The sequence below is a fragment of the Miniopterus schreibersii genome, assembly GCF_964146895.1.
Source record: "Miniopterus schreibersii genome assembly, chromosome: 19".
Taxonomy (NCBI): domain Eukaryota; kingdom Metazoa; phylum Chordata; class Mammalia; order Chiroptera; family Miniopteridae; genus Miniopterus; species Miniopterus schreibersii.
This window is the reverse complement of record NC_138119.1, coordinates 7,470,523-7,493,985: the sequence shown is the minus strand read 5'-3', so window position 1 is coordinate 7,493,985 and position 23,463 is coordinate 7,470,523.

The window sequence follows — 23,463 nt, the reverse complement described above, 5'->3', positions numbered from 1 at the left end:
TGCCTAAGATCTCCCTCAGGGTTGGAAGTGAAACCCAGACAGCTTGAGCCCAAAGTGCCTGTTCCTAGCCACAGCCTTATCAAGCAAGAATGTCTCAATCCTGTTTTCTATGCTCAATTGAGATGATCCACATAAAGGGCTTAACACCGTGTCTGGGCATCTAAAAGGGACTTACTACGTGGTGATGATTCTTATCAATATTTCCAATATTATTACATTGGAAGTGAAAATCACATAACAAGATTGAACATATTGGGGTGTTCTAAGAAAATTAGAGTGTGAAATCTTCCAAGATGGGGGGGTCTTAAAAAAAAGAGAATCATGACCCTGGGTTTAAAAAGACCTCTGCCACCTCAGTGTGGTGACTGTGAATCCAGAGGCATGGCCAGGGCACAGAGGATGGATGTGCATAGTAATACCTGCCAAGGTGACCAGGATGACAAGAACTGCTAGCAATGCAGGGGGTGAGCCCTGAAACTGACAGGATGTGGTGTGACCTTGTATGGAGGTTTGTGTGACCTGGGGGAGGGGAGCTCCTGGGATTTGGCTGGTGGAGTCCAGAGACAAGATTATTTCATCACCATTTACTCTGATTTATTATTACCCATTTCCTCATGGCCAGGTGGGTGGAAAGGAGACATTTGTCAGCAAGTGACATCATAATGGAAAAATATAAATCTGGCCAGGGTCCAGAGAAGTTGAGCTTCAATGGTAGAAAGAATTTGAATAAGTGTTAAATTTAGTTAATCCACCTACTAAATCAGGAGTGGCCTTTTGGAACACTTATTCAAAATCTCTGTTTTGAACAACATAGAGCACTTCAAAGAGAGTTCTGCCGGGGTGAGTAAGAAGGTGGGCATGGTTTGATAGCTTGAATTTTCAAAAATTCCAAGTTTCATTTTAGGGAATTAAAATTGTATAGATGTAGCAAAAATAACTTTCTTTAAAATTTCAAGCGAAGCTTTAAAAGCCTCACACCCAATTGAGTCTATTGGTTCTGCAGGGAGGAAGGAAAGTTGTTTTGCAGAGAATGGTTTAATCCCTGAGACCGGCTGTCACAGTCCCAGCTAGAGGATGAGATTTTCTACTTACGTTGCCCAAACAATTGAACAAGTTTTGTGGAATTTGGCAACTTTTCCTCTGGAGGTTGTCACTTTTTCTTTCTGTGAGTTGAAAATTGGAAGGTATATATGACAATATGCACCCAAAAAATGCATTATATGCAGTCATTGGTTAATCTGAGGTGGCTCGGATGGTGTGTTCTCCCAGAAATTGCTCAAAGATGAGAGTGGTCCATCTTGAAAGCCCAGGATGGGGCACGCACAGCATTCTGGTGCACTGCGTCCAAGGGTTATGTGAGAAAGAAGAAACATCTCGGTATCTTCAGATGACATCAACACCAGATGTCGAGAGAATGACAAGACTCAGCATCTCATATAAAGAGACTGGTCCTTTGATGATAAGACTCCCAAGCAGACAGGTATCTTAATCGGGATAAATGGGTATTGAGATCATCAATAGCCTGGGCCAGGTGGTCCACAATAAATAGGGTTGTTACAAAGCCTGATCAGGGTGTCAGACTGGTAAGGACAGAATGTTTCTGATCCTCCCACATACTGTGGAAGGAAAGCTGATCAAAGAGGAATTTGCTGTGAAAAGAATTTGCACATTTCTCTCATCAGCCAGGATTCTCAAACTTTGTCAATTTGGGGTCTATTGTGCAGAACAATGGCTTCTCCCATGACTCAGCTGTCCTTGGCCATGAGGTCACTGCAGACATCAAGGGCTCTGTGTTGCCTAGGAGGCCTGGCAACTGAGTTGACCAAAGGTCAATCCAACTGAAAAATGCTTATTGCTTTAGGTCTCTGAGGTTTGAAGCAGTTTGTTACACAGCAGTAGCTAACAGATACAGAGAGGTTTTCATATCCATACATTACATAAATTAACGTGTACAAAGCACTTAGAACAGTGCTTGGCCCACACTAAGCTTTAAAAAATGTAGCTATAATTATGACTGCATACAAATAATACCTGTCAAGGATTCCATTGTGTGCTGTACCATTATTTCTTTGAGTCTTCATTTGTTGTTTATATCATTTTAACTGTTGTGTTTTTTTTTCCTATAAAGAATGCTACAGTCATCCTCAAATACACATTTTTGGCTATGAATAAAAAGGAATTCTTAAAATTTTAATTGCTGAGTCAAAGTATATGCCTATTTTAAATGATGAGGGGTAGTATTTGCCTTCCAAAGTCAGTCAACTTGTTTCCATCAACAGTGAATGAAACGACTGTTTCTCCTCACCATCACCCGATATTATTTTAATGACAGCATAACAGTCTAGCATAATATGTGCCCTAACTTATTTCCCCAGTCTTGACTGCTGAGCACTCAGCTTGTTTCCTTTTCCTCCGTTATAAACAAGACTGTGGTGAACACGCCAGGAGATAAATCTTTTCACACATTCATGATTATTTCCTAAAGATAAATTCCTGGAAGTAGAATTTCTGAGTCACAGGATTTACAGGTTTTAAAGGATTTTGAATATAAAAAACCAAATTATTTCTCAAAAATATATTTTTTACCAGATTATCCTCAAATGCAGCATTTACAAAAATACTTTTTTATGGAAAATTTCAAAGACATACAAAAGAACAGAGACTATTAGCATGGAGCTGCCCATGTATTGATCACTCAGATTCAATACTGATCAATGCATGGCCAACCTGTTTCATCTTCAGCTCCCCAATTTGGCGAGATTATCTTGAATCAGATCCTAAGGGGGCATTTTCAGTGTGCTCCGCCTTGAGCAGCTGAGGGTTCAGAAGACAAATCGCAGTCTCCCTTTTCCGAGGGTATCCTAGTGGGAATCTCCTGTGACCATAGCCCAAGGCTGTGAGAAGCCGGGGTGTATTGTGTTTATTTCATGCCCCGGTGGAGCTAGTGATTTCTGCAGGAAAGGACCCATCCAGCCCACTTCTGAGCATTTCCAGGGCTTTGGCTGAGTCTCTGCATCCCACCCCCTGCATGCCACTCTTCATTTGAGTGAAGCCCAGGTAGATAATGGAAGTCATCGCTGACGGGAAGTGCACGCACTGTGATTCGTGTTTACAGCGATCGCTGCTGAGGGGGAGGCTCCTCTTTGGCCTCTGTTGAAATTTCCCAGGCTGATTGAATTTTGTAATACTGGTCGGTGGCATTGCATCAACACCAGATTGGCACAACCCTGGGACAGGCAGGCAAGCAATTTCCTTTAATAAGAAAGCACAGTCACCACCCATTCTCTCCCCAGCCCTCGGGCATATTGCATACGGACCGGGAAGCAGACTGACTCTTGCTGGGGCATTGCTGCGCGGGGAAGAAGAGGAGACTTGAAGATGTAAGTCGGCCAATTTGCAGGTAAAGAGCAAGACAGGACCTGTCTCCTGGACCAGAATAGTAAGTGGACAGATGGCGAATGCTCGAAGTTGATTTCCAAATGTCAGATTCAAAGCACCCTCAAGAGTTCACTGCACTTATTCCCAAGGTACTGTATTAACTCCAGGGGTCATGCAGCCTTGCCTTAAATAATGTGCATGGTGACACTTGTGTCATCAGGGTGCAAGGAAAAGGCCACGGGCTCTGAGATGAACAGGCCTGGGTTTGAATCCCAATTCCACCATCTGACTGCTGAGCAACTTTGGGCAAGTCACTCATTCATTTCTTCACTCATTCACTCACTCAACAGAAATGTGTTGAGCACCTGCTGCTATGTGCCAGATGTGACCAAGATATTGTTTCTGTCCTTACGGAGTTTCCAGTCCAGTGGGTGACAATGCCATGTTGTGATAAGGGTAAGAGCAGAGCGACAAGGGAGTGCATAGAAAAGAGACCAGAGGTCTTCCTAGAAAAAGTGGCATCTCAGCTGGACTCAGAGAGCCGCTGAGAGCCGACCAGCGCGAGGGTAGGGCCAGCAGGCTCGACGTTTGCGAACCAGAGGGAAGAGCTTCCAAAGGTCTGGAGAAAGAAGTAAGAAGCACACTCTGGGAATTAAAGTTGAGATGTGTAGCTGGAGTGTGATGCGCCTGTGCTGGAGAGGCGGGGTGACATCGAAGAGGCAACAGGAGCCAGATCTTGAAGGGACTTCCAGGGCAGATTCGGGACAATTCAGGAAACCTGTCATGTTTCCAGCCGGACAGCAAGGTCCAGATGGTTGAGCACGAGCCCCGGCTGCGGTGTGGGTGGGCTGGACGGGGCGGCGGGTTAGGAGGCGGGGTGGGGGTGAGGTGGCCTGAACCACAGTGCCATGGCGGGATGGTGAGCTGTGGGTGGCACCAGGGGCTATTTCGCAGCCAAACAACAGGATTCAGTGACTGTGGGATGTGGCTCCCTGGTCCTGCCTTGGCCCCTGGTGGGTGGTGGTGCCATTCACAGGAACAGGGACGATCACAGGGGCGGTGCGGGAGACGATGGGGAGTTTGTGCTGAGTGTGCGGCTGAAATGCTCCCAGGGGTGACTGTGCACAGGAACTAGGGACTCAGACGATGGTGAAGCTTGATTGTGAGTCACCAACACACAGACGGTCATCGAAGCCACATGAGCAGAGGTGATTGCCGGGATGAGCACTCAGTCATCGAAGAGAAAAATGTCCTATGGATGGACTGGCTAAGGTCAGAGAGGCAAGAAAGGAGCCAGCTCCCGTATGTAAAATGCCCGGCTGGGGGAGGGGGGCGCGATGGCCTTCTCTTCACCTCCCTGTGGTGCGGGGGCCTGCCTTGTCCCACGCCAGTACCGCATTCAGACCTATCGATCTCACTGTCCTCCCTGCCTCTCTCTTTGATTTCATAGCTGTGAAAGTCCAGCTGCCCCCCTTCCTTCCCCGTGTCCCAGCAAATGCAAACGGGCTGCCTAAGACGCAAGCCCTGAGCTCAGTCCCGTGGTGTCCAGACATGTCCCACCCAAGCAGAATCCGAGTCGAGAGGTGGCTGCCTGCCTCTCCGGGGGTGAATCTTAAAGCCACGGTTTGCTTCATGACACACAGGAGAGAAATCTGGTCAGGAAACTCCAGAAAACCGTGGCTCGGCCATCTGTCTGCCCCTGAACCGCAGCCAGGGATGGCTCACCAAGTCACGGACGGCAGCTCAGGGACCAGGGCCAAGGCGCCAGGGTGCTCGGGCTCTGTGTTTGGTGATGGCAGCCGGCTGGCAGGCGACTCCGGGGGTCAGCAGGACCAGATGAGCCGAGGACGGGAAAATGAGCTCCCGAAGCCTTCCCAGATCGCTCATTATTGAAAGGAACTTTCCATCTGACGGAATGTCGCTGGGCCGCATTGACCGCTGAGCCCCGACTCCAGGTAATGGCAGGGCCGCTGGTCCTGGCTTGAGAGGAACCGTGAAATGAAAATAGACTCTTCCAGGGACAGAGCGACCTCAGAGAGATTCTCTGCCCAGCTGCCCCGAGGGTCTCAAAGCAGGACTTAACTACTCTTCCTTGGAGTCTATTGAAAGCTGCTGACTCAATGGGAAGCTGGGATCAATGAACTGTGCTTTCAAGCGAGTTAAAGGGGAAGAAAGAACACACAGGTGGTGCCCTCCAGGAGAGGCCAAATGTCTGCATTTATAAGAGGAAAGCTCTCTGACTCTCCTCAGCACTCTGCCTCCCCCAGCGTCCGCTGCAGCTCGGCGACTGTTCCTGGCATCCTACCTGCCCTCCATTCAGAACACCGTGGAGAAGGCGGGATCATCTGTCAGTGTCTGCATCGCGGGCATTGCTGGCTGAGCTAGAGCCCGCTTATGGCAAGTGTCATTGTCCCCTTTCATCGATTTGCATCCATCCGTATGCATGGGGCTTATATTTTGTAGTTGAGGAGGAAGAAAGCAGGAGTTTATGGATCTGTCTTCTACCTGCCCCCTTGGGGCAGGGACCAAACTGATGGAATTATTTGCAAGATTCTGGGTATGAGCTGGGAGGCTTAGGACCCAGGTGACAAAGTGCTGCCTAGGAGTGGGAAGGGGCCATTCGCTTCCCTCCACATAGAATTCAGTGCCTTGCTGAGGGTGAGTGGAAGCCGGGCTCAGGCAGCCCCTGAGTGGCTGCTGTAGCTGGAAGTCAGGCCTGTGGCCCACCATGAGGCTCCCTTGTGGCGGTTTCTAGAATTTACCAAGGGCCCCATGAAAGGGGATAGATTCTGCTTGGGCCAGTGAAGGGCCTGCTCAGGATCATTGCATTTGGGGCATGAGCATAAATGTGACCCTGTTTTCTGTTCCTAAACCGGGGGGCCACAGGTCCCTTGGGAGAATTAATGTAGGCCCAGTGTTAGCATCACTCGGGCTCTGCCTGAACTTGGCGATAACTGCCCAGGACCTACTATGGAAGATCAGGAGGCATTTTCTCTAATCACTCAAAGGAGGATTTCTTAGCCAAGGAGAGGACCCAGAGCCTTGCTGCCTCTGGGGGGAGAGGGGGCTCAGGATATGGGGAGGGGGTAGGAACAGGTATTGAGAATAAAATTATATTGTATACATGAAAATGAATTTTAAATTGCAAACTATAACCTCTTCTATAGGCCCCTTAAAGCAGAGGATGGTGGCTCTTAGTGGCCGTCATCTTTCTGGGCTTCCCAGAGAATCAGAGTAGATGGGTATGACTTGTTCTCTGTCAAAGAGGGTCTTGAAATTCACAGTCACATGACCCTCTTATAACTTAAAAATCGAAGACCCCAAAGAGACTGCTTTATGTGGGTCATGGTTACTTAACATGGATTAAAACAACTAAGGATTAAAAAAAATACATACTTAGTAATTCACTGTAAGAAAATAATAAATCCATTAAATGTTTATATAAGTTTATATTTTTATTTAAAAATAGCTATATTTTCCAAAACAAAAACTATCCAGTAGAAGGAGTGACATTATTTTACATTTTTGCAGCTCTCTTCAATGTCTGGTTTATTACATTCAGTCTTTTGGGATATGTTGTTTTGGTTGAAGTATACAAAGAAAATCTGGCTTCTGTACATGAATAGTTGGAAACGAGAAAAGGTATTTTAATAGTTTTTTCAGCTATTTATGAATGTCCTTTGATACTACACCCACTCAACAAGTGGTAGTTAAAGAGGAGTTGCAGTGTGGAATCTGAAATCATATCAATGAATTTTTCATTCTCTGTTATAGTAAAAGCCATTGCTCGCCCTGCCAGTATGGGCATGGCATCATCCCATACCCCAAAAGGCTGCTAGTTCGGCCCCAGGCAGGGCACATGACCAGGTTTCAGGCTTGATCCCCAGTAGGGGGCATGCAGGAAGCCACCCATCGATGTTCTGCTCTCACATCGATGTTTCTCTTTCTCTCTCCCTTCCTCTCTGAAAAACAATAAAAATATTTTTTAAAGAGGCCATTGCTCTGTCTTGCACTTTGAGTGGATCTTTTATTACCCATGCGTGATTTTGTAATATCATGTGTTGGTCATTTGGAAAATATTGGTTCAGTGAACTCTGCAGATCTTCTAAATGTCGATGCATTTCCTTATATGATTAAAAAAAAATCCATTCATTAATTTTCTCACCAGTCTCATCAGAAAAGCCTTAGAATATTGGCAAGTTGTCAAGCTGATGGTGGTGGGTGCAGTTTTCCAAAAATAAAAAATTTTAAAAAATCAAATTCTATCATTGGCAATAAAAACTGTCAGCTGATTTCTTTGACGTGACAGGCTCACTTTGTTCATTTTAGAAAATTGCTGCCAAATACCAAGTCTGAATAACCACATTTTGTGTATCAGTGATTCTTTTAAGTAAAATTGGTGTTCTTTTTTTTTTTTAAAAAAGCCTAGTTCAGCTCATGACTCCAACCCCTCACACAATGCCTTTCTTCAGTCACACCTCAGCACACAGCAGAACTTTTTCATACTTCCTAGCTTGTCACTCAGAAAAATAAAATACATGTACTCAGTCGCCAAGATTGGTAAAATAAAGAATTTTTACTGCTGCATCGAGAACATTCTTGGGTGAGGTTGGCCACTGCTTTCCCGTGTGCGTGGCGGGAAGAGGGGAGACTGCTAGTGCAGTGAGGGCCTTGAGTTTAGGGACCAGTGTCACTGTCCACTGCTTTTCACCATCAGTGAAACTGTCAACACAGTGACTCAGGTAAAGGACACCTTAGTACTGTTAGGAAAATAGTTTTGACTTCAAGAGCTTCCTGAAAAGCTCTCAGGGACCTTCAGGGGTCCATAACCCATACTTTAGGAACCACTGTTCTAGAGCTTTTGGGTGGAGAGAAATGACACATTTCTTTATTTTCTAAATAAAATTATTTAACCGGCTCAAGGAAGGTCACTGTGCTTAATTTTCTGGAATTCTTTCTTTGTCTCCTGGGTTGGACAGCAACCTTGGCCCAGAAAATAGGCAAGAGCCTTGCTCCCCCCTGGTTGATGTGATATTGCTCCTGTCCCAGGCCCTCCAGGTCCCTGCAGAGGCAGGTGGCCCTGCTGGCAGCTCCAGCACCTCAGAGTCATGCCAGCAGTGGGGTCTTCCCCAGTTTTCCTGGCTCTGGTACCTGGTGTCCTGTCCTCAGAGATGCTTGTCCCTAGGTGCTGTGCTTTGTGCTGGCTCAGGTTCTTATTACTCTGGAATCTGCAACTCTCCCTGTCCCCCTAATTCCTATGTTCCCAACCACCCACCTTCCCCTTTTCCAACCCCTGAAGTCTGAAGCCTTCAAAACTCTTCTCCAATGGTTTGGTTTAACTCACTGAACAGACCTAAACCGGGAGTCCACGGCTCCCAGACTGCATGAGTTTAACTGCATATGCTTTAGTTTCTTTAAAATTAGAACTAATTGCCAATTTTTAAAAATCAAGATATGCACAGACAATTGTGATATCTGTCTTCTCTTGAAGCATTAGAAGGTCTGGCAACCTTAGGCCTGCATTTTCCTGTGGTGGCAATTGGCTGAAAGTGAGATGAATGCACACTCCGTTTTGCCAAAGACCCTACCACCCCCTATTGCAGCACAGCCGCCTTCTTTGCTCATTCATTTGCCTGCCTGACTTCATTAAGATCTGAGTTTGCCACCTCTGTTCAGCTATTTAAAAAACAAAGACTTGAAGGTTTATCTTCTCCTACTTGGCAATCATAAACAAATTAGTTTAAAATTTTTTTTAAAAATTTATTTATTTTTCTTTTATTCTCACCCAAGGATATTTTTTCCATTGCTTTTCAGAGAGAGAGTGAAAGGGGGGGGAGAGAGAGAGAGAGAAACACCAATGTGAGAGACACATTGATTGGTTGCCTCCGGCTCACACGCCGGCCGGGGTGGGGATGGAGCCTGCAACCGAGGTACATGCCCTTGGTCGGGATTGAACCCAGGACCCTTCAGTCTTTGGGCCGACGCTCTAACCACTGAGCCAAACTGGCCAGGGCAACAAATTAGTTTTCTGATAACCAGCTATGGCCAAGAAGACAGAGATAAGCTTACCTGATAAAATTTTACGAAAGGATTATCTTAAGTCCAGCAGAGTTTTTCTTGCCCGCTCAGGGGCTCTTGGGCTTCCAAGGTTCCTTGAGGTTCCATGGAGCACTACAGTTTACGCAAAGCTTGAAAGAGGAAGCACAGGAGTCCCTGGTGAAGCCCGGCCACGGCCAAGGGTGTCAGGCAGCTGACAATGCGCAGCTGAGGAAGACCTCGGCTTGAAGAACATAGACCAAAGGTCGGAAATAATCACTGACTTCAAGGCCCTGCCCCAGCAACTGGGTGCCCGGGACAGATCACCCCAGTCTTGCCTGAGCTTGTCCTACATGAAGCCTCCTCAACACCAATCATCACTCTCCGCGTAAGTCGCTCTTACTATTCAGGGGGGCTGGAGGGAGCCGCTTTGGCCAGCTCCTCTCTAGGAGAAGCAGGCCCTGTGTGGGTGGCTGTGTGCTGCGTTCAATGTCCTGGTGAAACCACAGGGTGTTTCTGGCCACCAGCCCCTGTCGTGCTCTGTGCCTGGGTCAGGGCCAGGGCGCAGGCCTGACTTAAGCCATTAGAAGAGGGAGCTCCGGGAGACTGGGCGGGAGGCGTGGGGGTTCAAACTCAGGATCACCGCTGCGCTTTTCTCTCTTCTTTTGTATAAAACGATCAATCTCATGTCTAATTCATTTGAAAATTCTCCTCTTCTCTGTGTGCGTTTTTGGTAAAAATAGACGTCTCTGAGGATTACAGGCTCCTGCTGAATTTTATGAGCAACTTTGCAAAGCTTGGTAACCAGGTTCTTCTCCTCTTCCCTCGAGTGAATTAAGTAGCAGTGGGAGGCTCGCTTTCGGGTGACTGGTTTGAATAGAAGACTTTCAGGGGTGGCGGTAGGAGGCTTTTAAGGTCATTTAATCAATTGGCAGATCACAGGAAACAGCAAAATGAGCGAGTTGGGGAAAAAGTGGGCCTCTGCTCTTCCCTCCCTCCCTCCCTCCCTCCCCCCCTCCCTCCCCCCTGTCTTCCTGCCTCACTGCCCCCTTTCTGGTCCCAGCCTTCACTGGCTCTGCAGACTCCCAGCTCACCTCCCTGCCCGAAGTCTTGCCCTCTCCCGAGCCAGGGCATGCTTTCCAAAGGACAAATAGGATTATATTTTCTCCTGCTTTAAACCTTTAAACCTTGACTGAAGGATAAGCGTCACCTTCGAGGAGGAGGGGTTGGTGGTAGAGAAGGCCTGAGGGAGGCTCTGGAGGGCTGGCCATCTCGGGTTCTTACCTCAGGTGGTGGTTACACAGATAGTCACGTGAGCTAATCTACTGAGGGGTGCCTATGATGTGTGCACTTTCCTGTACACATTATGTGATGATAATGTTTCAGATTGGTTCATTGTTCTAGATCACCCTCCTCTGTCCAAGGTGGGGTGAGGGATGGCTTTGAATGCCAGGGAAGGGGACTGTTGGGATTCCTGACGCGGGTCCCTGAATCTGGCGGCGGCTTTGAGAAGGTAGCATCAGAATAAAGAGCTAATTTCGATGACCGCGGGTGTGATAGACTTGGAGACGGTCTGATGAATGGTTCTGTGTAACTGCGGAGTTCTGGGGCAATGATGATGCAGAGAAGCCTCTAGAACCCTTTACAGAAGGGATGGCTCAGAGCTGAGCAGGGAGAATTAATCCTGGCCAGCTCCCATGCAGGAAAGAGTTTGTTTCAGATGAAGGCTGATTAGGCCTGGGCCTGGTGTAGCTCTCAGCAGGGGTGTGAGCTTACTCCACAGGAGAGCTTTCCTGGAGTTTGTGATCAGGGCTCCACAGGAACAGGAGGCCACAGGATCTGGGAGAGATGCCAGCCTTCCTCGGACACAGGCTGCAAATTGTCCCTGAGAAGCGACCCTAATAGGTGAGCCAATAAAGGGGCCCCGGAGGAAGCCTGGGGGTGCTGCCGGTCCATCCAGCTGGTCCCGTGGAGGAGTTGGGGATGTGGCAGCTGTAGGCCCCGAGTAAGGAAAGAAGCAGCGTGCGGTGCGGGGCGGGAACAGGCTCCTCTGCCCTCAACCGAGTCATGGACTTGCTGAGCTCTTGTAGTCACTGGGCTTTTCGCAGGACCTGTGCTTATTGCAGGTCCTGTCTGGGGCCAGGGACTGGGGAGACCCTGTCACTGCCCTAAAGAAATTCCCAGCTTAATAGTAAATTTATTCTCAGCCTATGTTTAAGGAAATTGGGAAATAAAGAGTAGACAGAAACCCACCTCTGTAGTCACTTGCATCACTTAAAAAATTACTCTTTGCCGGGGCAGGGTTTAATTCCCGGTCAAGGGCACGTGTGGGAGGCAACCAATTGATGTGTCTCTCTCACATCAGTGTTTCTCTCTGTCTTTCCCTCTTTCCTTCCCTCCCTCCCCTCCATCCCTCCCTTCCACTCTCTCTAAAAAAAAAAAAATCAATGGAAAAAATGTCCTCAGGTGGGGATTAACAAAAAATAAAAAAATACAATAAAAAAATACCAGTCTTCGTAGCTTGGGTCTGCCTCCCTTGAGCACTTTATTTGTCTAGACCAGTGGTTCTCCACCGGGGGTGACTTAGTCTCCCAGGAGCTTCTGACAGTGTCTGGAGTCATCTTGGTTGATACAACTTGCTACTGGTGTCGAGTGGATAGAGGCCAGGGATGCAGCTGACCATCCTACAATGCAGGGGACAGTCCCCACAGCCAAGAATTGACCAGTCTAAGATATCCACAGTGCCACGGGTGAGAAACCCTGGATATGCACCATCCACACTCATCCACGCCCACTCAAGAGGAACAGGAGCTGCTTAATATTGCAGAAGGTTCCTTACCTGCTACCTGCAACTGTTGTGAATACTAATTATAGGCAACTCCTGAATCATAAATTGGAACATGAAGAGAAGCATGGAAACGGACATGTGACACACAATGAATTATGCAAGAATCCACCGTGTTCTTGCTCTGTGAGAGGGAGGCTTGACGTGTTAATTCATTTGCCTTTTCTTTTACCTGAGCGCTCTGCCAATCAAGCTCCTGCCTTCCCCATTTAACACGCATCCTGAAATCACCAACATCAGAAGCAGCACAATCCACAGGCCTTGATGTTCACACACGGCCACCTTTTGTTTCAAGGGCGAAAGACAAGACATGGAGAAATGTTGTCCTGGGGCCTGAATGGTGTCCTCAAAGAGGGTGTTTAAGGTTATGGGTCAGGCTGTACCCGAGTCAAGCATTGGATCCCGAGTGACGGGGGGGCCATGTTTTCCTTCATAAGATAGTTTGGGCCCTGGCAGGTGTCGCTCAGTGGTTAGAGCATCAGCCTGTGCACCAAAGGGTCGTGGGTTCGATTCCTGGTCAGGGGCAGGTACTTGGGTTGCAGGTTCAATCCCCAGCCCCAGCTGGGGCGCATGCGGGAGGCAACCAATTGATGTGTCTCTCTCACATCAACGTTTCTCTCTCTCTCCTCCCCCCCTCCCTTCCTCCCTCCTTCCCTTCTATTCTCTCTGAAAAAAATCAATGGAGAGAATATCCTCAAGTGAGGATTAACAACAACAACAAAAGATAGTTTGGGGGTGTTTGGGGTGTGGCTCTAGAGCATGAGGCCCAGGACAGGGGCAAGGAGAGGCCATGCCCATTGTCAACCTTGGGTTCTGAGCAGGACTCCAGGAGAGCTGAGAGGCTGTTCCTATCAGGTCATTAGCAGCTTAGCTTCCCGGCTCTTTCGCAGAACAGCATGCAGCTTGGCTGCCAAAATATTAGGATTGAAAGCAGCTGGCAAAAATGTTCAGCGAGGAAGTGAGCCTGCTTGGAGAAGCCAGAGGAAAAGTTCCTCTCAGATTGTGATCGCAGAAGGAACCTCGCTCTGGGTCCTTTCTTGGAAGCCTTTACTCGGTCAGGTGGGGGGGTCCTTCTCACTCTAGGCCCCCCAGGGCTCCTTTGTGCTCAGGGACCTGTGCTTATTGCAGGTCTTGTCTGGGGCAGGGGACTGAGGAGACCCTGTCCCTGCCCTAAAGAAAGCCCCAGCTTAATAGTAAATTTAATTCTCAGCCTATGTTTAATAAAATTAGAAAATAAAGAGCAGACAGAAACCCACCTCTCGATAACCACAGCTGATATTTCTAAAGAGACAGGTCCACGGGGAGATTGGGTGACAGCCACCTGTGTGGGGTGTTGAGAGGAGAGAGAAGACACGTGGATTTACCAATAATTCATCCTGCTGCCTTTCACAGTCTGATAAGTTGATCCTCACTGCACCTTAGCTCAGGTAGCCAGGCAGCTTTCCTATTTCCATGTCACAGGCGAGGACACTGACTTTGAAAGGTAGAGTGACCTGCTCAGGACGGCACAGCCACTGGTGCAGAGCCAAGAGTGAGACCTGGTCTTTTGGCTCGAAGAACAATGCTCTTTCTGGTGACATAAGCACTTCAGTTATTGTAAGGGGTCTGTGAATCTAAATGTACAGTAAGTGCCATCTGTAGCCCCGACCCATAGATTATAACCACCATCATGTGATGAGGGCCTGCAGGTAGGAGGAGATGTGCTGGGGGAGAGTGTGGGCCTTCTCTCCTTACTGCCTCCGCCTTCTCGGTGAAATAGGAAGCAAGGCCAGGGGCTACACTCGGGGGCGGAGAGAGGGCCTGGATGTGGGACAGGAGGCATCCCTCCGGGTCTGTCGTGAGGATTAACTGAGATGCCGCAAGCAGGGGCCTGGCCTGCAGGAGATCATTCTAAATATTAGCGCTTTCCCTTCGAACTGGGAGGAATTCTTCTACTGTCTTTGTGGTCATTGTCAATAACTACTTGATTTTTAAAGTATGAATATTATTATTGTACTTCATGTTCAATATGAAAAATTACAGCAAATGCAAAAAAGTATAAAGAAAAAAATCACTTGTAATCTCTCCCCAAAGAAAACAGCCATCACAGTTTGATCTGCTTCCTCCCAGCCCCCCTTTCTAGGAATATATAATTTATATATATTTTCTAGGAATATATAATTTATATATATATATATAATTTATACTTTTCTTCCTGCAGCTTTTTTCACTTCACATTGCACTCCGCTATTTTCCATGTCATTTGGTAGTGTCCAAAAATGTGATTTTTAAAATAGTTCTACAACATTTCATCATATGGTTGCTTCATCATTTATCTTAAAAACGTCCTTACGTGGGACATTAGCATTAATACCAATTTTCCACATGTATAACTAACAATGCAATGGACATCTTTTGCAGAGAAATCTTTATGCTCTGGTGAGTTCTTTAGGATAAATGCTCAGCAATGGGGTCAAAGGATGGGAACATTTTTAAGGCTCTTGACATGTACTGCCCAACGGCCTTCCAGAAAGGTTACACTAATTTCCTGCCAGCGGCACAGGAGAGCACCCTGGCACGGTCATTTTTAAAACCTTTGCCAAGTCTCTAAGGAGTGATTATTTTAATTTGCACTCCCTCGATGACTTGGGAAACTGAACTCTGTTTTGCACGTGTACCTCACCTGCATCGCTCTGGAACTCCTCTGTGTGGGGGAGCCTGGTTTGAGGAAAAGCCTGTCAGTGCAAATCCTTCTTTTTTTAAATTAAATGTATCGGGGTTCTGTTGGTTAATAACATTATATAAGTTTCAGGTGTACAACTTTCTGGTACAACTTCTGTGTACTCCACGGTGTGCTCACCCCCCGGGCCTCGTCTCCTCCGTCGCCCTGTCATTGATCCTCTTGACCCTCGCCTGAAGCTGCTGGGGTTGCCTGGCTGCTCCTTTTCTATGACACTCCCCTGGATGGGGGCCCCAGCCCTGGGAAACCAGTGTGCGGGTGACACAGTCCTGTGACACAAACCTTCAACCCCTTCCTGCCCCTAGATGGCACCTCCGTATCAGGGTGACTTTAGCGGTTTCTGCAGGATTCGTTCCAAATCCCCGGAGGCCCAAAGTCCTTTTTAATATTCCACAGGTAGAGAATTTCATCCCACCCGTGACCTGGCGAGCGGGAGCCTCCACAGCTGGGCCGAATGCACGAAGACGGCGCTGTGCCCGCTCCCTCTTCCCCCCCGGGTGTAGGGTCCGAGACTGGGCTTGTTTTGAGGTGAAATAGTCCTTCCCTCCCGGGGGAAGGAAGCTGAAGCCGCTGCAGCCTTAGCCCTGGTTTTCTTTCACTGCTTCTACCCCAAATATCTTTAATACTCATTTTCTCTCGTTGAGATCAGCTTGTCTTTTTTTACCCAGAGCATCAGAGACCCTTGAACAGAAGCCTTGGTATAAAACAGGAGGAAACTTCCTTTTTCAAACAGCTTGTTTTGCTAGAGGCGGCTTCACGCTCACTGTGTCTTTTTACACACACGCGCACACTCACACCTACGCGCTTAACCTACACCACACGCATCCTGCTGCACACTGAAGCACACACGAACACCCCCGTCGCTGCCACCACAGTCCCTCACACGCACACGTCTCTTCCACAGTCGCCCTCATTCCAGCCCTCCACCCGCAAGCTTTTAAAAACGTGTGGTCGTGTGACTGCCGCGAGGATGCGGGGACATGCAGCCCTGCCCACACTTCCAGCCACGACAGGCACGAAGCTGCTCAGTCACCTCGCTTCCCCCCTTGTGGGGAGGACAGGAAAGGGGCAGAATGTGCCCAGGCCTGGACCCCGGGATGAATCAGAGGATTAATTAGAAATCAGCGGGCCGTTTGGGAGGCGGTAGCTTCAGTCCAGAGCGAGCCCAGGATGAGGCCTTGTCCCCACTTGCCCGTGAACGTGGCTCTTGGAACCCGGCTCTGGGATAATCTAGTTCGGGGCAGATGGTCAGGCCAAGACCGTAAGAACCTTGAAGCATCCACCCTCCTAATTTTTCTCCGCTTTCCTCATTTAAAGATAAAGGAAAACTTCTAAATAAAGCCTCGGGGGAATGAAGGAGCCACGCCACATGGCTCTGCTAATTAGAAAGAGCGAATTTAATCAGCGCCAGTCATCAGCTTTATGGGTTTTCCGTGGTAGATGCTCCACAGTTGCTCCTTCCCCCTCACCCAGCGGCTTCTCAGGGACCAGGGGCTATTTTTAACACCTGCCTGGGAGAGGAGTCACCCAGAAAGCAGATCTGCTGCAAGCCACCCCAGCGAGGCCGCCCGAGCCGCATCCTCATGGCTCCCTGGGCGGCGGAGCGGCGGGATTATCTGTGCCGCTGCGGCCTTCCCATCGGTTTGGGTGATTAGAAATTATTCCCTCTTGACTGGAGCTGCGGAGGTTGAGTCACTTATGCCGAGCAAATTACTCCAGCATCGAGAATTTTCCAAACGACAGTAGAGGTGTTAGTTAGGCCACAGTGGCTGGGATCCTGGGTTCTGGGTTCAAATATATGACCGTTGGAGCCCTAACGCCACTGGGCCCTAGACTCTGAGCAGAAGGTCTGTCTTCTGGAGCCTGAGCCCAACAGATAATAAGAAGGTTGGCCTCACAGGCAGGGGGAGGGTATTCAGTGAGGACCCCCAGCGCGGGGCACACAGCAAGGCTGCAGTAGGTGGTAGCTACTGCTGTTAGGAACGTGTCAGGTTTCTGCAGCCACGACGTCTGATAGCCGGGCACGTCATGATGGAGCTTTTCCTGGGCCGAGCACGCTCTGCAACAAGAAATAAGGCAGAGAGAGTTGTCCCCTACACCAAAAGGTTGCCGGTTCCATTCCCCGTCAGGGCACATGCTTAGATTGTGGGCTCATCCCCAGCAGGGGGCGTGCAGGAGGCAGCCCATTGATATTTCTCTATCTCTCCCTCTCCTTCCCTCTCTCTCTAAAATCAATAAAAACATATTTTTTCAAAAAGATGAGCTGTCAGTTGTCAGTTGTAGTGACAGACCAGCAGGATGTACCAGTATTTCACTCTACCGGTTCCCAGCGTCAGCGGCATGAGGTCATCATAACGAGTGCCGAGGTGGCGATGGCCTCCCTGTCCTTCCCAGAGCTCCCCTGCTGAGACCCTCTTTGTCTTCTTTAGCATGTTCGCCTGGAAAGAGGTCCCCCCTTTACACTGAATTCGCAAGTCATTATTGTAGTAGCAATACCTGCTATAACCGGTCAACCCGTCTTTCCGTAGTAACTTACTACTATGTATTTGGCTAGAAAGGCCCGTGCTGTGGTAATCTGTAAATGCCAGATGGAAAACACAATAAAGTTGGAAGCAACAAGAATGACATCTTATGTTTCCACGGTGCATTTATTTTTCAAGTACACAGTATGTCAGCACACTGCTCCCTGATCTCCCTTGGCCAAGAGATTCTGGCATCGTGCTATTTATTCTATTTGGAAGCCTAAGTTTCCGGGACGTACGTCCCTTTGGAACTCTCCGGGCTCTGGTGACAGGCACAGCAGGCAGAGCCAGACCTGCTGGGGTGGGGGCTGCCTTTCTACAGACACGTGCCCCTGACCCCAGAGAGGCAGCTTCTTTACTACGGCCATTTATTATTTACAACGCGCTGCAGGTGTACACGGCATTTTCTGAGACACAGAGACAAGGTCCCTGCCCCACGCACCATCCAGCGTTTCATGTGTCTGAGCCGAGCCGTGGGGACACAAGGCAGGCAGGTGGGGAGCCAAGAGCCATGTCTGCGGGGTCAGGCGAAAGGGAAGGTTTCTGACAAGGAATTTCAAAGGGGAAGGTGAGGTGTGTGAAACCTGAAGCGTCGCTCCGGCATCCAGAAGAGGCTGAGCGCTGTCCTGTGGTCCAGTCGGGGAAGAGAAATCCTGTCTGGTGCTTTGGAGCAGTTGCGGATAAATAAGTGGAAAGACTCAGAAGAGACAAACGCTCTGTTGGTCCCAAGGGCTTCTATACCAGCCCGCAGCTCCCCATCCTCTACTCTCCTGCAAACTGTCTTATCTTCTGTTTTGTTTTGGGGAGTGATCATGGCAGAGAGATGCACTAGTCAGTTTTTTAAAAATGTATTATTATTAATTCACTGTGTCACTTAAGCAGATTCATGTCCTCCTCAAGAAGGGTAACTTTTTGGGTACTTGGACCCCAATCTTTAGCCACCATCTGCCGACGATCAGCTCCTCCTCTTCTGTCCGGATCTGTCTCGGCCAGGCCAGCCCCGATGGCCCTCCCAGCCCCTGGGCACTGCCACCGCCCGCCCGCATCCCCTTCCCATCCGCCCGTGGACACTCGCTGCGGAGCCCTGAGAAGATGGACAACCCCCCAGAAACTGTAGACCAACAGGGACAGGGCCGTGAAACAGCCGTGAGGCTGGGGCCAGAGCTGCCTCTGCCGGGGAGCAGGCAGAAGGTTTGGTGACGAGAGACGCTCTGGGTTCCCACCGCCTGGAGCAGGGGCTGAAACTCGAGGAGGCCTCGGAGATGCAGACTTGCCCTGGGCTCGGGAGAAAGTGCTCACGTACTTGGCATGGGATTTCCTGCTCAGAGCTCAGGGCTTAGTCCAATACCAGGCAAGTTTTGCAGCCAGAAACAGATTTGGCTGAGCAGCACTAGTGAGTGCAAAATAGATTCTGTAATGTCCCGAATATGCACCAGATGGCTCTGCTTCCGGCCAGCCATGTAAAGCTGGTTAAGAAAGCCTGCTGCCCTCCACCATCCCCAGCATCCCCACCCCACAATCCCCATCATCCCCACCATCCCCAGCATCCCCACCCCAGCATCCCCAGCATCCCTGTTATCCCCATCATTCCCATCATCCCCAGATACCCATCATTCCCAGCATCCCCAGCATCCCCACCATCCTGATCATCCCCAGCACCCCCAGCATCCTCAGCATCCCCACCATCCTGATCATCCCCAGCATCCCCATCCCCAGCACCCCCAGCATCCCCAGCACCCCCAGCATCCCCACCATCCCCAGCATCCCCACCCCACAATCCCCACCATCCCCAGCATCCCCACCCCACAATCCCCACCATCCCCAGCATCCCCACCCCACAATCCCCATCATCCCCAGCATCTCCATCATCCCCACCATCCTGATCATCCCCAGCATCCCCATCCCCAGCACCCCCAGCACCCCCAGCACCCCCAGCACCCCCAGCATCCCCATCACATCCTATGAAAAGCCCTCTGCCCTCTGCTACCAGGGGTTCTGCAGAGCACTGAGTCAGCTGTTTAGTTGAGGACATTGTCTGCCTTCCTCTCCCCTTCCCTCCCCTCAGCCTGCACGTCCCAGTGGCGTTTGTGGTCTGGGTTACGGTTTCCTCCACGATCTTCCTCTCTCCCTTGGCCTCCCCATTTCCCACCACCACCCTTACCCTGCTCTTTCGTGTTCCCTGCCACTCTCCCAGCCAGGATCTCTCAAAGTGTGGGCCTCCCATCTCCTGCCTCAGAATCATCTGGGAGTGTGTTCATAGGACAGATTTTGGGGAGCCCCTGCCCCCATGCTAATTCAGGAGGTCTAATGGTCGTTCGTAGTTATTTGTATTTAACAAGTTCCCTTGGTGATTCTCATGCCCCAGACTTTGAAAAATGCTTCTCTACGCTCTCTCCTTCCTATAAGAGCCAAATACTTAGTCTTTCAATTTCCTCGTTTTGAGGGGCACAGAAGGGATGCCTGCCCCCCGCCCCCAGGCCTGGCCCATAAGCTTCTCTTACTCCCTCCTCCAAGCTCTTGTCCTTCCTGTTGGCTGGATAGGGTGACAGGAGAGCACCAGAAGCCACAGGCTTGACTTGACCAACTCCAGGCTGGCGTTTCAGAGCTGAACACAATGCGTATGTTACTCGCCTCAGAAATCTGGGTCCTGCAGCCTCCTGCAAGGAGCTCAGAGCTGCTCGAAGAGGAACGTTGAACCGCCCGTCAGACCACTGTACTTTTTATGTAGAATTCCTTTGTTTCCCGGTTTGCTTGAGCCTTCCCTAAAGTCCAAGTCTGGGAATCTCATTTAATTTCATTTAAACTCCACTGTGTTCCTGCATTCTCCTTTTTGTTTCTTCCTCACGCAGATTAATGAAGAATCAAATGAATTTCTCTGCCCGAAATATGAAATCACTTTGCAGAGGCGGCGCAGGCCACCCGTGTGTCATTTTCTTACAGGCCCTGGCAGTGGTTTTCTTTGGTGCTGAGGGCGCTGGGCCAGCAGCCCAGCAGAGTGCCGGGCGCCTTTCGTTTCAGTCGGCACTTGGTAGCATCTCATTGAATTTCCTCGAGGACGAGATGAAAATGTGGGCTGAATGCCGGCATTGGGTGTGTGGTGGGTGGGGATGGCTCGCTGTCCCCAGGGTCCCCTCCCCCTTCTCCACGGGAGCCGGAGCGCAGCTGGCCCGGCTGCGCAGCACACTGCGTTTCCCCCCCTCGCAGCGAGGGACACCTGTGTCTGAGGTCCCCCTGCACCGGAGCAGAGGAGATGCTGCCACATCCAGGCTGGAAAGGTGACCAGAAGAGCAGCAGAAGCCATTGGCTGAAGACAGAAGAGCTGCCCTCAGCCTGGGTCCCTGGTGGACGGTGGGAGAATGTTCTGCTTCCTGCAGAAGCGGAGCCTCTCCAGGCTGTTATGTGACAGAGAAATAAACACATATACAGGGGTGGGCAAGAGTAGGTTTACTGTTATAGTACAAATAAATAATACAATAATTAGTAAATAATAATACAGCCTGGCCAGTGTGGCTCAGTTGGTTGGGTGTCGGCCTGTGTACCCAGAGGTCACCGGTTCGATTCCCATCCAGGCACATGCCCAGGTTGTGGACTCAATCCCCAGTAGGGGGTGTGCAGGAGGCAGCCAGTTGAGGTTTCTCTCTCATCGATGCTTCTATCTCTCTCTCCTCCTCCCTTCCTCTCTCTCTCTCTCAAATCAATAAAAACATATGTTTTAAAAAAAATAAATAATAATACAAGAATAAACTGTGTTTCGCACACTCACAACTGTAAACCTACTTTTGCCCACCCTGTTCATGTTTAGCCTCTGAGCTTTTGTGGGTTTCGATACTGAACTCACTTTCCTCTAATGCACTGGGTTGGCTGGTTTAACAGCCACACCCAGCGAACAGTGACTAACCCACCAACATTGACTTGGAAGAACACCAGGACCATGCACAGGGCTCTGTCTTGGATGCTGACACTGGTTATTTTAAGCAATAATTCAGACAGAGCTGTGGACCCGTACTTATTAGATTTAAAGATGACACAACACTGATCGAGTTAGCTGGTCAAATTCAACAGGATCTCATGAAGCTAAAAATAACAGGTAATATTTCCTAAGCACTTAATGTAAGCCAGGCTCTGGGGTAAATGCTTTCCATACTTGATCTCGTTTAATCCTTATAATAATCCTATGGTGTAGGAATATTATCTCCCTTTCCAAGACGGGAAAATGGAAACCTTGGGAAATTAAGTACAGAGCTTGTAAATGATAGCACTGAGATTTGAACGTGGACTCTGTGGTCTGACCACTATGTAGAGGATGACCTTGTGTCCAGGTGTCTGGGACAGTCCTGTTTATGCCTGTTGCCTCAGTGTGATTATTAATAGCAATAATAGCACCCCTTTCACTCTGAAAAGTGTCCTGCTTTGGATGATAAATGATATGGTCACCTTAGTGATTCTGCCCGGTCTAAGACTGACAAGATAAGATTGAGGGGAAATCAATGCAGTGGTCCACACATCAAATGTTCAAAAATGGAAAAGCCAATGGATTTTTTTTCTTGATTACATTACATTGAGCCAATAGTCTGATGAGGCTGTAAAAATGGCATTGGAAACTTACATGTCATCATGAACAGGTGCGGTGAGACCAGAACAAAGTTCCAGATGGTTCTATTGCACATGGTGCTGGACAGGTGACAGCAACTGTTGAGATCTCTTCAAGAACCATATCTTCAGAGGGACACCATGAACTGGAGCCTGTCCAGGGGCTGATGTGCTGATGCACTATCAGGAGACTAAGTCATCTGAGGATGGACCAGGGCACAGGGATGCTCTGCCTGGAGTCAAGCAGACTTTAAGGATGTGTGAGCTGTCCTCAGATAGCCCAGTGGCTTCCATGTAGGGGAGGGATCAGGCTGATGCCAAGGACTCCAGATGGCAGATCCAGGACTAGGTGGAATGGCGAGGAAGCAGATTCCGCCCAGTTTCAGGAAGAACTTTCTAACAATCTGAGCTGTCTGACAGTATGCCTGCTTCGCGAAGGATGGAGCAGCCGGTCCCGGGTCTTGTTCAAGCCAAGGCAGGCTAGCGCCCAGCCAGACGTCGTAGCGGTAGCACCTGGCCTGGGAGTGGGGTCGAGCCAGGCGACCTCATGCTTCTTTCTCAACTTCTGTGATTCCAACAACAGGAATAGAAACACATTATGGGCACAAGACAGGGTACAGAATTTATTCAGAGTGTGAGTAGAGGAACCAGTTCACCCAGAATCTTGGCATCCTTGACACCAAACTCTCTCTAAGCTAAAACCAATAGGACTTGATTGAAAGGGTCAGTAATTTAGATCTTGGGGCTCCACACTATCCTGTGAACCTGGGTGGTAAGCTTATGTAAAATGTTCTCTTTGAAACTTAAAAAAAATTTTTGTTCATTGCTTTTAGAGAAAGAGAGGAAGGGACAGAGAGAGAGAAAAACATCAATTTGTCGTTCACTTATTCATGCATTGTTGGCTGATTCTTGTGTGTGTCTTGACGAGGGATCGAACCTGAGCTTCCCGGCCAGGGTCTGAAGGGCTTTTGTGACGGCTGTGGCAACACTGTTGTACTTTGTCCAATGCTGGGGATGGCATCACTAGTAGCGTGTTTGTGTGTGTGTGTGTGTGTGTGTGCGCGTGCGTGCCCGTGTATGATTGAAAAGAACTCTTTTTTAGACTACAGCTTCATGTAATCTTTCTTGTCCCTTCCTTCCCTCTTCTCCCCTCTTCCTACTTCTGAATGTCCCTTTTTGGAAATAAATTAGTCCATGTAGATTTTTCTTTTGACATTTATTCTACCAGAGAGGGAGTGACCGTCACTTTTGACTTCTAAAGGTTACTAGAATCAAGTGCAGAGGCCAATTACGGCCTCCCCACCCTCCTTTTGTTTTGGTTTCAAATGATTGACTAGCTCAGCCCTAGTTTTCTGGCTCTTTCTTTTTTTAAC